Below are 8,335 nucleotides of genomic sequence, written 5' to 3' on the forward strand. Positions count from 1 at the left end.
TGTCAAAGACACCAATCAGTGAACACATCCCATTTTAGCGTGTAGAGGCATTTCGTGAACAGCGCTCTAGTCTATAAAATGGTGTTCGTGACTGAATGCGTCAGTTCTGGCACGTTTAGCATGCTCCGTTCAGGGGCTACACATGCAAGTTCCACAACTTGGGATGGGGATGCCAGATTGTGCCTTGTGCCTTAGAGAAGAGATCCCTTCTCATCAGTATTTCCCATGGCAAGCCATATAACATCTCTATCATTTCTGGAAACTATGGCTGACTGGGCCATTTTGCCGCAGTTAAAAGAACTGTCTCCATGTCCACTCTGACTTTGCTGATAACAGAATGAAGGAGGCGCTCCTGTCCCATCGGCACAGGGCTTGCGCTGAGGTGGCTGCCTTCGTTTCGGCCACGGCTAGCATGGCTTTACCAGTGGATAGGCGGCGACATTTGGCTGCTCTGAGGCAGCTGGTGTGGAGTTTTTAGCCAGGCGCTGGCCAGATACAGAGCAGGAGCGAGCCATTTTGTGATGACGTACTGTTTCATTTAGGAATAAAATGTATCATAGCCTGTTACTGTTGCTGAGTTGTGATGTAGCGCTCAGCAATTTTATTCATAGAGTCTCAGAAAAGGCCGGCTGGAGACATTGGAGCATCAAAAAGAGCGGCTTTTCCCACATCACACATTTCCATGAGGGTCAGCCAGATGTGACGAACCAAAAACATCAGTTTGCTCATTGACTTGCCAATGGCCCGTGCAGTACTTAAATCAAATTATATAACAAGTGACACGAAATGATTTTTTGCTAATCATTTTGCACTCTTGTCTGTTTTAGGGTTAAAATAATTTTAAGAATTGTATGTTTTTGCAGATAATCAAGTAATATTTTCAGCACAGTCAATATCATTTTTAAGAGATGTCATGCAAAACTTCAACCTTTGTGGATGTAAAATATACCGTGAAGGATTTAAGAAGCAGAATTCTTGTTATTTTGAAAATGTAAAAAATTAAATCAACTGCAACATTAGAAGTAACATAGTTGAAAAAGCAATGTGCTGCTTTTTGCACAAAATGTAATGAAAGCATTTACATAAGAAGAGCTCTGTTTTACCTTGCAAAGGACCAATATCTAGTTCATTTAATAAAATCACTGAAATGTCCCTTAATCCCTAATCACCATGATTCACACGTACCTCTGACACACACATGCCTAAATTATGACAAAAAATGGATCTATGGAAAATAATTCATTATTATCGGTGGACACAGTAGGGTCATGTCAACTATGTTACCCAATAGTTTGTCCTCTATTATATAATTATGTAACTTAGTTGACATAATTGGTATTTAACATGTCATTTTCTTCATCAGATTAACCTCAAATTTGAATATATATATTTGCTAAAATCATACAAATATTGCAAACTATAACAATAAACCCAACATCATTTTTTGTCATACCTTGACAATATACTATTGTAGTTAAAATACAAAAAATTAAGTGAAAGGACTTTCAGTATTATGTGTTTAAAATCTATCATTGTCATCCATGGACATTAAATGTACCCTCAATTATAGTTGTGCAGTCTGCCTTGGCTTTAGCGCAAGATCTCATCCAGTTCATATCGTACAATCTGACACAAAAAGTTGTAAATGACAGCACAGGGTACACCCGGCTTAACACATGGAATCTAATTTTTAAATAACTGCGTGAACTCAAGAAACACGTTCAGTTTGGGACAGTCCATGAGCTCATGTTTTAATTGGCTCTCTTGGGTGTTTGGTTTTGTCCGTCACATGTTCGGCTGTATTCTAATGTACTCTCTCCAGCGCTAGACGCAATCGATTGACAGTTGCTACAGTGACAGCGGCAGTCGTCAAGGAGACAGGTTCACCATGCGTAACAAGAGGCAGTCACTTGTCGTCGTGAAGACAGAAATTTTAAAGAACGGTGGTTTCTGAGTGCAAGTCAGCCTGACAGCTTTCGGGCCTGTAGTGACGGCCGGATCCAAACACGAGAGTAATATGGAGAAATGAGCAATAATGTTGTGGGTGCTGCATAGATGCCCTGGACATCCAAGCTACCCACACACAAGAGAAAGCTCTGATGGAGTTTCTAACACAAAGAAATTAGTACCAATTTGATGATGTGGAAAAAAGCGTGCCAAAGAAATATTGCTGCTATTATTAATAGAAATGATAAACAATCTTGGGCTGTCGATTTGACATGATAATTTAGTGCAATTAATTAAATGCAAAGTAATGTGCTAACAAAAATGTACAGAGTTCATCATGCCCCCAAATCGTACGTAAACTCTGTAATAAGGAATGATGCTGTAGCCTTGATGTTGTGGTGAATCTGTGGCAGTAGGGGGCAGTCAGCACGACTCCAGCTGTACAGGCAACACAAAAAGCAGGCATTATATTATATACCATTTTGATTTATAAAGCAACTTTTTGTATTGTCTAAATGCCTTACTTGTCTGCTGACATATGATGTAATATATTTGAATTATCTGCATTATAATATCTGTATATATATATATACATGTATATATATATATATATATATATATATATATATATATATATATACTGTATATATATATATATATATTCATTTATAATTATAATTATTTATTATGTACTAGATTATCTTTTTTGTGTGTGTGTGTTGGGGGGTTCATTCTCAGTAATAAAGGAAATATGTGATAAAATTGATTAATTAACTGGTATATCATGTACATATTAATTGACTGACAGCTCTAATACAATCATCTTTTACGTGAAATTCAGTTCTATCAGGAGGACTTGCAGACTTGAGTGAGATTTAAGATGACATTTATTTGATTAATATAAAACAGAAAAGTAATGTCTCTCTTTGGCGGTCCGAAGAAGTTCAACTCGGAATATAGGAGGCAGGGGCAAGGAGCCTACCCCCATGCAGGATGGGACTCAACTGGTGGTGGTGGGGTGGTGGAGGTTGCCGTGTTAGCACACTGAAACAGCAATATGATAGATTGTGAGCACACTTATAAAGCAACGGCTTACATGTGATTGGCTAGGAGTTACCCAGCTAATGGTGCGATTATGTACAGCTGCTAGTCTTCCCGCTAGTACTATGCTGTGCTTACATTTTCTGCATGATTTCCATGGTAATAGTGCAATGTTAATTGTGCTAGGCAACAAGCACAGTTTTATGAATGAATTAACATTGAAATGAGGCACGTTTGCACTGAAAATAATACTTAAAAAAAAAAATATGACAGCACCATTTCAATGCTTGTTGCGCCTGGTTTAAATGGATTGCGGGTTAAAGTGCAAAAAAAAGTGCAGGTTTTTGCACAACTGTTTAGGTAATTTTATCTTCAAACTAAATAGCAATTCAAGCTCAGATCTATTTAGGTGATTCAAGCTTAATGTAACACTTTCATGTTTTCAGCAGGGGGCAGTAAGCACAAATCCAGCTGTGCAGGCAAAAAACCCGTTGCACAGTGTTAAAATGAGTTGAACCTGCTAACACCGGCCCATTTTCAACATAAACCGCTTTAACCCTCTGGGGTTAACGGACACGCTGGCATGTCCTGCTGGATTTTTTCGTCATTACAATGGAAACAACATAAAATTATCCGTCATTTTGGGGCATACAGATAAGTGACATCACAAGAGACTATAAAAGGGTCTACTTTTATTTGTGTACACTCACAATAACACCAAAATCTTGTGCTTTTGTAAAATAAAGAAAATAAAAAGGGTGAGCTTTCAGACGTCTTATAAACTTACGAATTATAAATCATACTAAATTATGTTTTATTGAAAATGTAAAAATGCAGAAAGTTTTCTGTGAGGGTTAGGTTTAGGGATTGTGTTGGGTTTAGGGGTTGTGTTAGGTTTAGTGGTTGTGTTGGGTTTAGGGGTTGTGTTGGGTTTAGGGGTTGTGTTAGGTTTAGGGGTTGTGTTGGGTTTAGGGGTTGTGTTAGGTTTAGGGGTTGTGTTGGGTTTAGGGGTTGTGTAGGGTTTAGGGGTTGTGTAGGGTTTAGGGGATGTGTTGGGTTTAGCGGTTGGGTTTAGGGGTTGTGTAGGGTTTAGGGGTTGTGTTGGGTTTAGGGGTTGTGTTGGGGTTGTGTTGGGTTTAGGAATTGTGTTGGGTTTAGGGGTTGTGTTAGGTTTAGAGGTTGTGTTGGGTTTAGGGGTTGTGTTGGGTTTAGGGGTTGTGTTAGGTTTAGGGGTTGTGTTAGGTTTAGGGGTTGTGTTGGGTTTAGGGGTTGTGTAGGGTTTAGGGGTTGTGTAGGGTTTAGGGGATGTGTTGGGTTTAGCGGTTGGGTTTAGGGGTTGTGTTGGGTTTAGGGGTTGTGTTGGGGTTGTGTTGGGTTTAGGGGATGTGTTAGATTTAAGGGTTGTGTTGGGTTTAGAGGTTGTGTTTGGTTTAGGGGTTGTCTTGGGTTTAGGGGTTGTGTTGGGTTTAGGGGTTGTGTTTGGTTTAGGGGTTGTGTAGGGTTTAGGGGGTGTGTTGGGTTTAGGGGCTGGGTTTAGGTGTTGTGTCGGGTTTAAGGGTTGTGTTGGGTTTAGGGGATGTGTTGGGGGTTGTGTTGGGTTTAGGGGTTGTATTGGGTTTAGGAATTGTGTTGGGTTTAGGGGATGGGTTGGGTTAAGGGGTTGTGTTGGGTTTAGGAATTGTGTTGGGTTTAGGGGTTGTGTTAGGTTTAGGGGTTGTGTTGGGATCAGGGGTTGTGTTAAGTTTAGGGGTTGTGTAGGGTTTAGGGGTTGTGTTGGGATTAGGGGTTGTGTTAGGTTTAGGGGTTGTGTTGGGTTTAGAGGTTGTGTGGGGTTTAGGGTCGTGTTGGGTTTAGGGGTTGTGTTAGGTTTAGGGGTTGTGTTGGGTTTAGAGGTTGTGTGGGGTTTAGCGTCATGTTGAATTAGGGGTCATGTTAGGTTTAGGAGTTGTGTTGGGTTTATGGGATGTGTTGGGTTTAGGGGTGTGTTTGGTTTAGAGGTTGTGTGGGGTTTAGGGATTGTGTTAGGTTTAGGGGTTGTGTTGGGTTTAGGGGATGTGTTGGGTTTAGGGGTTGTGTTGGGTTTAGGGGTTGTGTTACGTTTAGGGGTTGTGTTGGGATTAGGGTTTTTGTTAGGTTTAGGGGTTGTGTTGGGTTTAGGGGTTGTGTTAGATTTAGGGGTTGTGTTGGGTTTAGGGGTTGTGGTGGGTTTAGGGGTTGTGTTGGGTTTAGGAATTGTGTTGGGTTTAGGGGTTGTGTTAGGTTTAGGGGTTGTGTTGGGTTTAGGGGTTGTGTGGGGTTTGGGGTCGTGTTGGGTTTAGGGGTTGTGTTAGGTTTAGGGGTTGTGTTGGGTTTAGAGGTTGTGTGGGGTTTAGGGTCATGTTGGGTTAGGGGTCGTGTTAGGTTTAGGAGTTGTGTTGGGTTTATGGGATGTGTTGGGTTTAGGGGCTGTGTTGGGTTTAGGAGGTTGTGTTGGGTTTAGGGACTGTGTTAGGTTTAGGGGTTGTGTTGGGTTTAGGGGATGTGTTGGGTTTAGGGGTTGTGTTGGGTTTAGGGTTGTGTTAGGCTTAGGGGTTGTGCTGGGATTAGGGTTTGTGTTAGGCTTAGGGGTTGTGTTGGGTTTAGGGGTTGTGTTAGGTTTAGGGGTTGTGTTGGGCTTAGGGGTTGTGTTGGGTTTAGGGGTTGTGTTGGGTTTAGGAGTTGTGTTGGGTTTAGGGGTTGTGTTAGGCTTAGGGGTTGTGTTGGGCTTAGGGGTTGTGTTAGGTTTAGGGGTTGTGTTAGGGTTTAGGGGTTGTGTTGGGCTTAGGGGTTGTGTTAGGCTTAGGGGTTGTGTTGGGTTTAGGGGTTGTGTTGGGCTTAGGGTTGTGTTGGGCTTAGGGGTTGTGTTAGGTTTAGGGGTTGTGTTGGGTTTAGGGGTTGTGTTGGGTTTAGGGTGTTAGTGTTGGGTTTAGGGGTTGTGTTGGGTTTAGGGGTTGTGTTGGGTTTAGGGGTTGTGTTGGGTTTAGGGGTTGTGTTGGGTTTAGGGGTTGTGTTGGGTTTAGGGGTTGTGTTGGGTTTAGGGGTTGTGTTGGGTTTAGGGGCTGTGTTAGGGTTTAGGGGTTGTGTTAGGTTTAGGGGTTGTGTTGGGTTTAGGGGTTGTGTTAGGCTTAGGGGTTGTGTTGGGTTTAGGGGTTGTGTTGGGTTTAGAGGTTGTGTTGGGTTTAGGGGTTGTGTTGGGTTTAGGGGCTGTGTTGGGCTTAGGGGCTGTGCTGGGCTTAGGGGCTGTGCTGGGCTTAGGGCTGTGCTGGGCCTAGGGGCTGTGCTGGGCTTAGGGGCTGTGCTGGGCCTAGGGGCTGTGCTGGGCTTAGGGGCTGTGCTAGGCCTAGGGGCTGTGCTGGGCTTAGGGGCTGTGTTAGGCCTAGGGGCTGTGCTAGGCTTAGGGGCTGTGCTAGGCCTAGGGGCTGTGCTAGGGCTCTAGGGGCTGTGCTGGGCCTAGGGGCTGTGCTGGGCTTAGGGGCTGTGCTGGGCCTAGGGGCTGTGCTGGGCCTAGGGCTGTGTTAGGTCTAGGGGCTGTGCTGGGCCTAGGGCTGTGCTGGGCTTAGGGGCTGTGCTAGGCTTAGGGGCTGTGCTGGGCTTAGGGGCTGTGCTGGGCTTAGGGGCTGTGCTGGGCCTAGGGCTGTGCTGGGCCTAGGGGCTGGGCTTAGGTGCTGTGCTAGGCCTAGGGGCTGTGCTGGGCTTAGGGGATGTGCTGGGGGTCTGTGCTGGGCTTAGGGGCTGTACTGGGCCTAGGAGCTGTGCTGGGCTTAGGGGCTGGGCTGGGCTTAGGGGCTGTGCTGGGCTTAGGAGCTGTGCTGGGCTTAGGGGCTGTGTTAGGCCTAGGGGCTGTGCTGGGCTCAGGGGCTGTGCTAGGCCTAGGGGCTGTGCTAGGGCCTAGGGGCTGTGCTGGGCTTAGGGGCTGTGCTAGGCCTAGGGGCTGTGCTGGGCCTAGAGGCTGTGCTGGGCTCTAGGGTCAGTGCTGGGCCTAGGGGCTGTGCTAGGCCTAGGGGCTGTGCTGGGCTCTAGAGGCTGTGCTGGGCCTAGGGTCATGCTGAGTCTAGGGGTCATGTTAGGCCTAGGAGCTGTGCTGGGCCTAGGGGCTGTGCTGGGCCTAGGGCTGTGCTTGGCCTAGAGGCTGTGTGGGGTCTAGGGCTGTGTTAGGCCTAGGGGCTGTGCTGGGCCTAGGGGCTGTGCTGGGCCTAGGGGCTGTGCTGGGCCTAGGGCTGTGCTAGGCTTAGGGGCTGTGCTGGGCTTAGGGCTTGTGCTAGGCCTAGGGGCTGTGCTGGGCCTAGGGGCTGTGCTAGACTTAGGGGCTGTGCTGGGCCTAGGGGCTGTGCTGGGCCTAGGGGCTGTGCTAAGCTTAGGGGCTGTGCTGGGCTTAGGGCTGTGCTAGGCCTAGGGGCTGTATTGGGCCTAGGGTCTGTGCTAGGCTTAGGGGCTGTGCTGGGCCTAGGGGCTGTGCTAGGCCTAGGGGCTGTGCTGGGCCTAGGGGCTGTGCTGGGCCTAGGGGCTGTGCTAGGCTTAGGGGCTGTGCTGGGCTTAGGGTCTGTGCTAGGCTTAGGGGCTGTGCTGGGCCTGAGGCTGTGCTGGGGCTTAGGGCTGTGCTGGGCCTAGGGGCTGTGTTGGGCTTAGGGTCATGCTGGGCTTAGGGGCTGTGTTAGGCCTAGGGGCTGTGCTGGGCTTAAGGGCTGTGCTGGGCTTAGAGGCTGTGCTTGGCCTAGGGGCTGTCTTGGGCCTAGGGGCTGTGCTGGGCCTAGGGGCTGTGCTTGGCTTAGGGGCTGTGCTAGGGCCTAGGGGCTGTGCTGGGCTTAGGGGCTGGGCCTAGGTGCTGTGCTGGGCCTAGGGCTGTCTTGGGCCTAGTGGATGTGCTGGGGGCTGTGCTGGGCCTAGGGCTGTGTTAGGCCTAGGAGCTGTGCTGGGCCTAGGGATGTGCTGGGCTTAGGGGCTGTGCTGGGCTTAGGAACTGTGCTGGGCCTAGGGCTGTGCTAGGCCTAGGGGCTGTGCTGGGCCTAGGGCTGTGCTAGGCCTAGGGCTGTGCTAGGGCTTAGGGGCTGTGCTGGGCCTAGGGGCTGTGCTAGGCCTAGGGGCTGTGCTGGGCCTAGAGGCTGTGCTGGGCCTAGGGTCAGTGCTGGGCTTAGGGGCTGTGCTAGGTCTAGGGGCTGTGCTGGGCCTAGAGGCTGTGTGGGCTTAGGTCATGCTGAACTAGGGCTATGCTAGGCCTAGGAGCTGTGCTGGGCCTATGGGACTGTGCTGGGCCTAGGGCGTGCTTGGCCTAGAGGCCAGTGCTGGGCCTAGGGCTGTGCTAGGCCTAGGGCTGTGCTGGGCCTAGGGGCTG

The sequence above is a fragment of the Xyrauchen texanus genome, chromosome 2 (genome assembly GCF_025860055.1).
Source record: "Xyrauchen texanus isolate HMW12.3.18 chromosome 2, RBS_HiC_50CHRs, whole genome shotgun sequence".
Taxonomy (NCBI): Eukaryota; Metazoa; Chordata; class Actinopteri; order Cypriniformes; family Catostomidae; genus Xyrauchen; species Xyrauchen texanus.